At 40.5% G+C, this 12,616-nt stretch overlaps 1 protein-coding gene across 4 annotated transcripts in view; it reads right to left on the bottom strand.

The window, feature by feature from the left end:
- Positions 1 to 12,616, bottom strand: part of SLC7A2 (solute carrier family 7 member 2) — a 65,860-nt gene that overhangs the window by 24,073 nt on the left and 29,171 nt on the right. Inside the window, exon 1 of one of the 4 annotated variants that reach the window (XM_032844907.1) lies at positions 10,265 to 10,310. The exons of 2 other annotated variants lie outside the window; for them this stretch is intronic. The gene's annotated coding sequence lies outside the window, so the exon portion shown is untranslated. Of the gene's footprint in view, positions 1 to 354; positions 427 to 10,264; positions 10,311 to 12,616 lie in introns of those variants that run through there. One more of the 4 variants, XM_032844906.1, reaches the window with a different exon arrangement.

Raw genomic sequence — 12,616 nt, 5'->3', positions numbered from 1 at the left:
AGGAATTTTGAAAGTAGTTTCATTGATCTGGAGGGCACAGTTCTCCCAAGAGCAGACAACGATCCACACCACCATATCCACTGTGAACTATTGCTCTTAGTGACCAAGGACTAGTATTATTTCCTACAGAAATGTATAGTAAAGGACAATCATCTAGGCTTTTGGAAGAGACTTTTGAAGGAAAGCTTAGATCTGAAAATGCTATTAACCAAGGGAGGGTTAGAAGGGATCTACGATATATTCTCTAGCAGGAAAATCTCTGAACGAATTTAATGAGCTCGATGATACTGTTAGATCTTCCCTCAATCCCTCCCTTGTCCCTAACCCTAAATAGAACTGTTTCAAGACACCTACCTCTTGAAGGAACCCTATTAATTCTTGCCAGAAAGCTGAATTACTTCCTCAACAACTTGGAATCACCTCTTTCTCAAACTTCTCCAACCCAGGCTATGAACCTTATAGGAGAGAATTTCAGGTCAAGTAAATTCCTAGTCCTGAGGATGTGACGGTACCCCCAAAGCAGATTTCCTTTCAACTAACCACAGAAACCTTTTAGAATCTGCTAAATAGTCAAAAGTCAATCCTGGATTTTCACTTGGGTTCAAATGTCTGATGTAGTATTTAATCTCAGAGAAATGAATCTTTGCTTTCCTAAGTAAAGTGAAACCTCACACTTAATCCTCTGTATCAGGCCCTGGCAATAAATCTTATAGGAAAAAGCAGCTGCAGCAAGACAGTGGACAGGTCTTCCAACAAATCCTCAACAAATTAGCTGCTCAGAAACCGAACCAATTTTTCTTGCCTCATTTGAGTTGCTGGTTTCATGATGAGACAACCCGCACTTTAAATTTCTGGACCGACGGGGGAAAAGAATTAAACCATAGAGAACTGGGATCTCTGCCCCACTGTGTTTTTTCTCTCTTCTGAGCTAGAGCTTCGGGGTTTGCAATATCCAAGCTCAGCACTTAATTACATGTCTACAAGTTTAAAGTTCAAAAACATATTTCCAAGTTATATTGTAGGTTAAATAATTTAGTGAAAAGGAGAGGAGGAATATGGACATAAAATACCATGAAATTACTGACTTTCATTCTTTTTATGTATATTTAAGAGATTAATTTCTGAAAAATATATTGAAAATATAGTGCAGGATAAGAGATCATAGAAAACGGTCAACTGTTCACTTTGGTTAGTAAAAACAAAAGCAAACAACAATAAGCCTTTGCATTTAAACTTAAAACCTTCCTTTTTTGGAAAAACAAAAATACTTTTTCATATACATATCACTTATACTTAGTCCAAAGCTTATCTTTTCTCCAAATCAAATTTTTGGAACAATATTGTCTTCCAAAATTTTCTTCAGTTAGGTGAATACAAATGTATAAATAAGTAAAAATTAATGACCCGATTCAGGTCAATAATCAATGTAGCGATGACATTTACATTTTCTTTCCTTTTACATTAAAGCAGTACTATAAGGAAGTTACACTATTTCAAAACTTCCTTTTTTTAAAGATTTTATTTATTTATTTGAGAGTGAGAGAGCATGAGTAGGCAGAGCAGCAGGCAGAAGGAGAGGGAGAAGCAGGATTCCCCACGGGCAAGGAGCTCGATGTGGGACTGGATCCCAGGACCCCGGGATCATGACCTGAGCTGAACACGGACACTCAACCAAATGAGCCACCAAGAAGCCCCTATTTCAAAATTTCTGATACAAAATCCAGACAGAAACAAACATCTTTCCTAAGGACATCCAACAAATGAACATCTGATAAGAGCTTGCAAAGGTAGATGGTACTTTACAATGTGAGCCCATTCAGCTTTATTTAAGTAAAGGCAAAAATACAGGACTAAGGCATCCCTAGCTGTCTCACTGAGATAGATGCAGAACAACGAAAAAAGATTAAGTTTTCCAGGGGCACCTGGGCCGCTCAGTTGGTTAAGCATCTGCCTTCTGCTCAGGTCCTCAGGTTATGATCCCAGGGTCTTGGGATCAAGCCCCTGTGGGGCTCCCTGCTCAGTAGGAAGTCTACTTCTCCTTCTTCCTCTGCCCCTCCCCCCCCAAGGTTAAACTCTCTCTCAATCTCTCAAATAAATGAATAAAATCTTTTTTAAAAAACCCTAAAACATTAAGTTTTCCAGCTTCAGTTTTTAGGGTTGGAAAAGAGGGGAAGTTTAAAAAAAAAGAAAAAGAAAAAGAAAAAAGAAAAGAAACCAGAGCCCTCAGCACCTTGGTAATCAGAGTATCTGCCCAGTCAGCATCCCACTTCCACGGTCAAGGATCTTGGTGGCACACTTCGGCACCATGCAGACGCCCATTCTCAGTAGGTATTGCGATCTCTGGCTAATAAATCACTCTGAATGCCAGAGGGTACCACCTGTTCCCTTTCCCCCGGCAGCTATGGAAGGAAGTGTCCTCTGCAGGGCTCTGTCATCTTCTATGGACCATTTCCAACATCAGGAAAGGCCTTTTCCAAAGCTATTTCACACCCATCACAACTCTGTGTTATAAAACTGACCAACATTCATTCAGCATTTCCCACGTGTCTTTTAGTTTATTCCTTGAAGAATCTTCACAGCATCTGTATAAGATCAGGACTTTTGTCCTGATCCGTATAAGAGCAGGACTCACAGCATAGATGAGGAAACAGAGACAAAGAAAGGCTGGGCAATATTGCAGTTAGCAGGCAGAACGAGGGGTGAACCCAGGGGATGTGACTCTGAAGCTTTTATTCACAGCCACTAACTAGGCTGTCCCACCACCTTGCCAGGGAGCTGTCCGGACCCACCTACCCACACCTCCTTTAAAGAAGAAAGAGGATCTGTTTCCACAGCACTGTCTGTCCTGCCATCCCTAAGCCACAGGTAACCAGACCCGAGACAGGCCTCCGACTCAGGGTTCAATATCCAAAGGCTGGGTACGCTCAGTCAGTTCTTGGAAAATCTGAGTATCACAGCTGAAAGGGTCAGATGGTCCAGCGCTCAGGCTGAAGTCATGCACACTGGAAGCCAAGCTGACACTCTGTGGAAACCAAGTGGCTGAGAGCAGACGCCAGAGGGCAGCGACTCAGGAGAGCAGAGAGATCCGCGCCCCCAGCAGGGAGATGCAGAGGGGAAAGCAGGGGTCAACCTCTCTCTTCCTGAGGCCTTGCTGTCCTTTCTGATCTGGGTGTGTGAGAGTCCCCTGGGTCATTTCAACAAGTTTGCTGCTCACATAAGCTATTTTCAGTGTTCTCTGTTCCTTGAAACCAGAAGCTACTAAAGAAAATTAAGGTGGCATGAGTTGGTCTTACCCTACTGGGCTCTACTCCCAATTTCAACCCTTCAGGTCTTCTGCTATTTCTTGCCATTTCTGGTGAGTTTCCTGATAATTCCTTTTCTTTCTAAGAGCAGGTAATCTGATGGAATAACTTGTTCAGATGTTTTTCCAATAAGGTACTCACTGAGTGGAACATGCATGAGGCCTATCCTTTATACCCATCTACCCGAAAGACAAAGCTTTTTACAAGGTGGAAAAATGTTTTTCTTCTTGGACATGTATATTATCCAGTCTGGATTCCTGATAACACTATTTCTCCAATGCTCACTATTGATCAAGGAGACCCTACCCCTGGTCAAAGTCTCAGAAACAGCAAACAAGGGTTCTACAGTACCTACTAAAGACGTCCAAACATTTTTTCCACCAGTAAATTGTAGAAGTAAACCAACTGTTCACCTAATGAAAGGAGGGACAGCAAAGGAAGTACAGGAAGTATTTCATCACATTGTGGAAGGTTAAGAGTTTCTGGAGTCAGAGAAGGATGAGCTGGATTTGGCCGTCTGAATGTGCCCTGGAAGGAGTTCAGGAAGGGCGTGGTTGGGGTTATGCGTGCTTTGGGTGGGGAGAAAGACAAGTGCAAAGGAACAGAAAGTGGTTCAATATGTTATAGAGCTCAGGGGCTCAAGGAGAAGCTGGAAGAAAAAGGGGTAGGCAGAGGGGTCCCTAGGCCATGCAAGGAGCTTGACCTTTATCCCGAGAGGAGTGGGGAATCACCAAAAAGCTTTAGTCCAGATACACAACTTGACAACTATTGTTCTGACTGTATTATAGGGAAGGGATGAGAAAGATCAAGACTGGAGTTAGGAATAAAGGAAACCAGGCTCCTGGAATGATCAAGGCACAAAGAACCATGACCTGCTCTAGGGTGAAGTCAGGTAGGTGAAGTGAAATGAATGGAACTCTGATCTGTTCAGGAGGTAAAGAATAGAGAAGTTGTGGAAGTTGGGCCCACGGCTTCTAGATGGTTTATGTGTCCTTCACTTAAGGAGTAAGAGAGGTTCTTTCTGACCACCCTGATTTTAAGATCTGCATGGGGCTTTCATGTGGTGAACAAAGCTGAAGAGCTCAGAAGACAGGAGATATGAGAATTATCAGCACAGAGAGGATAACTGAACAATATCACCCAGTGACAGATTGAACATGAGAAGGGAAGGGAACAAAACACCAAGGATCCACACATTTAAGGAATGGGAAGAAGAGGAACCCATAATGGAGTTGAGAGGAAAAGACAAGAGTGGTAGAAGGAACCAGAAGTTCTGAGCCAAAAGGGGAGTGAGCCTTTGAGGAGTGAAAGAGTGGTCAATGGGATCAGACAGTGCTTGAAAGGAAGGAACAAAGTATGATCTTAGGATTTAGAGCCAAGGAAGTCTCTGGGGACCTTGACAGAAGAGATTTCCATGGCTTTGTGAGGGTGTAAACCAGGTGCATTGGGCTGACAAAGGACGAGAGGTTGGGGAATCAAAGACAAGCTCAGGTCAAGTGGATGATATGAGGGGCCCATGGAGTTGAAGGGAGACTTTGTACAAAGAAGAAATTTGCTGTGTTTAGACCCTGAAGGGAAAGTTCCTAGAGAAAGAGAGACAGAGAGGTAGACCACAGAGAAGGGAGAATGGATCAAGAAGGCCCTTGAGATGTGGAAGACTGGGATTCAGAGCTGAAATGAAGAGTCAGGTAGAAGGAGAAATGGCACCTCCATGCTAAGTGTCAAGGAGGACAGGGTAGGACAGGGCCAGACGGGTTTGTAGGCTAGGGGGTGGATTGCTGGGCTCTCATTCTATTGAGAATCCCTAAAATTCTAATTTTATGTGGCATATAGCATTGACCCTTAAACAACACAGGTTTGAACTTCACAGGCCCACTTATGCACACATTTTTTTCAATAAAAGCAGTACATTATAAATGTATTTGTTCTTTCATAAGATATTCTGCCTAACATTTTCCATTCCCTAGCAGACTTTAATGTAAGAATACACATAGCATAGATATAAAATATAAAATATGTACTAACGATATTATCTGTAAGGCTTCTGGTCAACAGTAGACTATTCATAATTAAGTTTGTGGGGAGTCAAAGGTTTTACCTGGATTTCTGACTATGAGGAAGATTGGTTCCCTGACCCCCATGGTGGGGGCAATTGTAGTTCATAGATGACAATAAAAGGGAATGAACAAGTAATGTCAGAATGACTGCAGCGAAACTGTCCATGGGTGGTTTTTTGCTTTGTTTTGATCATCAAAAACTTGTACTCCCACTTTACCTAAACATGAAAAAATAAATGCATAAATAAACTATACACTTCTAGAATACAGTTAAATCTTCCATGTCTGGCTCTTTGCATACTCAGAAAACAGACAACAGTAATACGTGGCATGGTGACTTTGTGGAACATTCTAAATAAATGTGCTTTCAGCTAACTCATGCTTAAATCTCTAAATCACCGACTACTGTTGCTTCAATTTTGCCACAATTCAGTGATCCTCCTGAATGCTCCTGAATTCTACTGTGGCTGTCTGCTGTGCTAATGGGGGCCAAAGCTGCTCATTTTCTTAGACAGCGATGCATTCGGTATTCCTTCTCAAGGAATTGTTTAAAAACAAATAAATACTATTACCTTAATTCTGATTTTACTCCACTGACCACACAAATCAGAGCCATCTCAAGGATGTCAAAAAATCCAGATGAGGGGCGCCTGGGTGGCTCAGTCGGTTAAGCGTCTGCCATCAGCTCAGGTCATGATCTCAGGGTCCTGGGATTGAGCTTCAAATCAGGCTCCCTGCTCAGTGGTGAGTCCGCTTCTCCCTTTCTCTCTGTGGTCTCTCTCCCTCTGTGATCACTTTTGCTCTTTCTCAAACAAATGAATAAAATCTTAAAAAAAAAAAATCCAGGTGAGCTGGACAAACCCAGGATCCTGAGCCATTGTTCAGGAAGGTTTTTTTGTTTTGTTTTTTTTAAACCTTATTTCTATATCAGTGGTTGAATTTCAGATTAAAGAATCCAGCAGTATGTTCATGGAGTAGGACAGGTATTAAAAATACAAGAAAGCTCTTTTTGTTTGAAGCAATACTTTTGAACACTCTGATTTCCTCTAATCATTCTCTTTCCAAACAGAGCCAAAGTATCCCTCTCAAGTCACCCACCACCATATACCCTCCCCTAAAAGCTAATTATAATTCATTGTTAGAATTCAACCACTTTTGTTTCAATGCTAAGCAAAATTCCTTCCATCAAAGTGGGGCAGAAAAGGAATTCAAACAGAATTCAGATTCATTTTTAGTTGAAGTTCATCAAATCTAGATGGATACTATGTTGAACGTCCCATGGTTTACGGTTTTGCTGAAAGTCACTTCTTGAAAAATCGTCTTTTTTGAAGTTATATTTTCAATTTTGCAAAGTGTGTTCTGATTTGATACTGCTGGAAATACAAAACAATGTGTCACCAGAGATTTTTATCATTAGCCTATTGGCAGATTATTAAAATACTGCTATTGGCTAAGAGGGGTTTGGAAGTTCATGTTGATTTCAGATAAATGTGAATAAAACATTTCTATTCTGCGCTCAGAGAAAGTAATTAAAAAAGTGCCAGTTATTCATCATCATGATTCATAGCTGCTAAGATTTAAGTTTAGAAGATGAAAACTAAGGAGAATTTTTAAAACTAAAATAAGTTGAAATAATGAGGTCCTTAACACTAAGGTCTGACATTCTTGTCACATTTATGTTCTACTTATTAATATGCCATAACTGCAAACAATTTCTCCAACTTAAGTTTTCAACAAAATTTTTCTAATTTTTTAAATATTATTGGACAGACTGAATTCGACCTATCAATAGCTGAATGAACTTCAAATTTCTCTAAAAGATTAAGTCTTACAATTTCAAAAAGGAAAAAGGAAATGGTCTAAATGCATATATTGCACATATATGTTGTGTGTATATATTATATATAGTGTGTATAAATATATTACAGATTATATATAATATATATATATTGTATGTATACACACATACACACACGTCTTCTTTTTTTTTTTAAAGATTTTATTTATTTATTTGACAGACAGCGATCACAAGTAGGCAGAGAGGCAGGCAGAGAAACAGGGCAAGCAGGCTCCCCACTAAGCAGAGAGCCCAACACGGGGCTCCATCCCAGGACCCTGAGATCATGACCTGAGCAGAAGGCAGAGGCTTTAACCCACTGAGCCACCCAGGTGCCCCACAACACGTCTTCTTTATCCATTCTTCAATTGATGGACACTTACAATGGAATATTACTTGGCCATAAAAAGAATGATATATTGCCACTGGCAATGACATAGATGGCACTAGAGAGTATTATGATAAATGAAATAAGTCAGTCACAGAAAGACAAATACTGTATGATTTCCCTCATATGTTGAATTTAAGAAACAAGACAAATGAGCTCAGGGGGGGAAAAAGAGAGAGAGAGAGAGACAAATCAATCAACAGACACTTGACTATAGAGAACAAACTGATGGTTATCAGAAGGGAGGTGGGAGGGGGAATGGGTGAAATAGGTGGTGGGAATTAAGGAGGCCATTTGTTGTGATGGGCACTGAGTGTTGTATGGAGGTGCTGAATCACTATATTATACACCTGAAACTAGTATTTCACGGTATGTGAACTAACTGGAATTTAAATCAAATTAAAAATAAATAAATAAATGCAATTTCTAAAGAAAGTTCCAAGGAGCATGGGGATACAGGTAGAGGGAGAAAGACAAATACAACTGGCCATTACCATATAATATGCTTGTGGGAAAGAGAAGTCCAGGGTACTATGGGGACTAAGAGGAGGCACCCTATTGGGACTTAGGCTGGCCTTGGGGACTTCCTGGCGGGAGCCATGACTAATCTGATTTCTTATCCATTATTTCACTCTAGAAGTCATTGAAAAAAAGAAGAAAGAAAAAGAAAAAAGCCAAATACTGCTTCACTAGTCCTCAGAACAAAACAGTATCCATAATCTTTAAAAACTAATTTTGAAATTCTGACAATTTATATAACCAGCCACTTTTAAAATCAATTACTTCAAAGTTTGACCTTCCTTTTCTTTATTTGAAAATTTCCAGTTTTGGAAGAAGATCCTGAATTTTGTATAAATACCTAATAACTACTGAAGTCTTTTCCTTAATAAATAGTAACAAATCCTTAAAATAAACATATTAATCTGCAAACTATTAATCTGAAATTCCTGGAAACATCTATTTTGATTTTTAATTTCCAATAGCAATGGCTTAAGTCCGTATATACTATGGAGTATTATGCCTCCATCAGAAAGGATGAATACCCAACTTTTGTATCAACATGGACAGGACTGGAAGAGATTATGCTAAGTGAAATAAGTCAAGCAGAGAGAGTCAATTATCACGGTTTCACTTATGTGTGGAGCGTAATTTAAAATTCAAATGATCTCATAATCTGCTAAAGACTCTACTTGGTAATGGCTGATCAATGACAGTTCCCTAAAATAAGTAAATTATTTAAATGTGTGAAGAGTGGGCTCCACAAGGAATATGATTTATAAAAACAAAAAGTACCTTTTGAGTTTATCTTTGTGTATGGTGTAAGAGAATAAAAGCCCTCAACATGAGGCAGGAATCCACCAGAATTCTAGAGGAGAACATAGGCAGTAACTTCTTCAACATCAGCCACAGCAACTTCTTTCAAGGTATGTCTCCAAAGGCAAAGGAAACAAAAGCAAAAATGAACTTTTGGGACTTTATCAAGATCGAAAGCTTCTGCACAGCAAAGGAAACAGTCAACAAAACAAAGAGGCAACCCACAGAATGGGAGAAGATATTTGCAAATGACAGTATAGACAAAGGGTTGATATCCAGGATCTATAAAGAACTCCTCAAACTCAACACACACAAAACAGATAGTCATGTCAAAAAATTGGCAGAAGACATGAACAGACGCTTCTCCAATGAAGACATACAAATGGCTAACAGACATGTTCATCATGAAAAAATGTTCATCATCACTAGTCATCACGGAGATTCAAATCAAAACCACATTGAGATAGCACCTCACATCAGTTAGAATGGCCACAATTAACAAGACAGTAAACAACATGTGTTGGAGAGGATGTGGAGAAAGGGGAACCGTCCTACACTGTTGGTGGGAATGCAAGTTGGTACAGCCACTTTGGAAAACAGTGTGGAGATTCCTTAAGAAATTAAAAATAGAGCTTCCCTATGACCCTGCAATTGCACTCTTGGTATTTACCCCAAAGATACAGATGTAGTGAAAAGAAGGGCCATCTGTACCCTAATGTTCATAGCAGCAATGGCCATAGTCGCCAAACTGTGGAAAGAACCAAGATGCCCTTCAACGGACGAATGGATAAGGAAGATATGGTCCGTATATACTATGGAGTATTATGCCTCCATCAGAAAGGATGAATACCCAAGTTTTGTATCAACATGGACAGGACTGGAAGAGATTATGCTAAGTGAAATAAGTCAAGCAGAGAGAGTCAATTATCACTGTTTCACTTATGTGTGGAGCGTAAGGAGTAACATGGAGGACATGAGATGGACAGAAGTGAGTTGGGGGAAACTGGAGGGGGAGATGAACAATGAGAGACTGTGGACTCTGAGAAATAAACTGAGGGTTTTGGAGGGGAGGGGGGTGGGAGGTTGGGTGAGCCTGGTGGTGGGTATTATGGAGGGCACGTATTGCATGGAGCACTGGATGTGGTGCATAAATGAATTCTGGAACACTGAAAAGAAATGTAAAAAATAAATAAAAATTTTTAAAAAAGTACAGAATGTTAGAAGACCTGCCAATTAAGCAGAAATTTTAAAAATGTGTAGACCTGTATGTACTACTCACAGAATTTCTTAAACTTCTTTTTTAAAAACATTCATTTTTAATCTTTTCATTAGCCCCAATGACAAACTACTATCTTGGCCTTCTTGCCTCTAAAAACCTCTATAAGTGTTCTGGATTACAATGTGGCAATGGTCCATCTGGGGTAGTAAAAGAAGAAAAATGTAACAAAAAGATAAACTCCCTTCAACCCCACACCCCCTCTCAGGAGCGGTTTCATCTGACCTTCAGAGCCTTTAGCACCAACATGCAGAGAGAGAAATATCACATGTAGGGCTGGGAATTCCAGCTCTGTCCAGGAAACCAGACTGTTACGTCCTAATCCTGACTTTACAGGATCATGCCTGCAAGAGGAAGCAACAATTTGAAATCAAGCTGTGCAGAGATTTGAAAAGAATGATTTTGGTCAAAGAGCGTTTAATGTCTGTAACTTTAAAGCACGCTTGGAAATGCTTCGGATTCTCAGCATACTCCAAAATAACAGAGGATTATGAAATACAGGGAGAGAGCTGCACTTTAATTCTTGGGAAGTATTTAGTTACACTTGTATCTAATGTGCCTCCCGTCATGTCTCCAGCAGCCCCCAACACCTAAGCCTGAGCCCATCTGCCACGGTGTTCAGCCTGCGTTCTTCCTAGCCTATTTTGCTATTCTCCACATGAACACTTTCGTCCACTTTGCCCACCGACTACCCCTTGCACATCTGTCCTCTTGCCCACACACAGGTGACAAGATCGATTAGCCTATGTGTTTCCAGTCACTCCCTTTCCCTCTATGAAGGGCTTGTTCCCAGGCCCTCTGAGTCACTGAAGAGACAGCAAGAAGGTTCTTTCTTGCCTTCTCTGTCAGCTCCTGAGTTTCCTCTTGACTCAAAGAAGTAAAACACATACACCACACACTTAAAGAAATTAAAGCCAAGAAGCTGATGTGTCTAATAAAGGGCTGGCGGTGGGGGTGAGGGGAGGCAAAAGAACACTACAGCCCAGAGCAGGTCCACTGGCAGGGAAAGTGGGGGGAGGGCTGGTGCAGAGGAGGAGCTGGATGTCCTTCCAGAGATATAAGGGAAGTCGAAATTCTGTTTGGGTACACCGTTGGCAGCTGGTCAGTGTTTCTTTGACTATGACCTCCCGCCACGGGATTGGGTCCTATGACATTTGGGTAGTGATATTAACTTTCACTTATACTATGCTCCCCAGTGAAGGTAAAACTGCTTGTTTGGTGCAAAAAAGATTGCACACACTTACATATGATCACTTCTAAATAGGATTTATTTGGCTTAACATGAAGGGCTGGCAATTAACTTCTAGGAACCAATCGGATAGAACAAGCCAAGTGAGGACAGCGGGCAGACATCAGGAAAGGGAAAGAGGCAGTTGTACCAAAGACCTGAAGTGAAGGACAATACTATGATCGCTGCAGAGTGTCAGGAAAGACAAATGCATATGAATTATTCTGCAAAGATTTTAAAGATTTTTTTGATTTGAGAGAGAGCATGGTGGGGGGGGAGTAGGGATGCAGAGGGAGAGGGAGAAGCAGAGTCCCCACAGAGCAGGAAGCCCAACGTGGGGCTCTATCCCAGGACCGCCAGATCATGACCTGAGCAGAAGGCAGTCGCTCAACCAATGGAGCCACCCAGACGCCCCAAAGTTTGTTTCTTTTTTTTTTTTAATTGAGATATAACTGATGTATCACATTATGTTACAAAGTTGTTTTTTTTTTAAGAATTCAGTTGTTTAATAATCCCCAGTGACATTTAATCTTAAAACCTTTTTAATTGCTCTTAAATTTTAATTATAAAGTTTGGTAAATGTATTTTAGAAATCTTAACATCATATTTGAAACTCTAGCGGATACTTCTCATAGGGGACTTTGGAGGAAATCACTGCCTGCCTCACCTTCAGTGCAGGGCCCGTTCATTCCTGCAGAAGGCGAGGCACAGGAAGGCCTCATTCTTCCGGCACCCTATTATCTCCTGCATAGCTCCCCGTGCTAGGAGATCTCTTTCATGGAGTCCTCCTGTAACTCCTCCCTACGGTCTCATTCTGTCCCAAGAATAACCACAGCAAAGTCTTCTGCCTCAAATAATTCCAAATGACTACCATCCCAAGATTTCTCTCCTCTCTGGTAAATACATGAATTCAAAGTATAACTACTACACTTTGAAAAACATGAACTTAAAAAATGATGCTCTGAACAAGACCAAGGCATTCCAGATGTGATCAAACAAGTAGAGTCTCATTTGCTTATTATCTTCTTCCATCCTATAAACTTTTATTGATTTTTAAAAAAATCATTATTTAATGTTTTTTTTTTTAATTTTATTTTTTATAAACATATATTTTTTTTCCCCAGGGGTACAGGTCTGTGAATCGCCAGGTTTACACACTTCACCGCACTCATCATAGCACATACCCTCCCCAATGTCCATAATAACCCCCCCCC

Source organism: Lontra canadensis, unplaced genomic scaffold (assembly GCF_010015895.1).
Source record: "Lontra canadensis isolate GAN:19392208 unplaced genomic scaffold, GSC_riverotter_1.0 scaffold159, whole genome shotgun sequence".
Classification (NCBI taxonomy): Eukaryota; Metazoa; Chordata; class Mammalia; order Carnivora; family Mustelidae; genus Lontra; species Lontra canadensis.
This window is presented reverse-complemented; position numbering and strand designations above follow the sequence as displayed.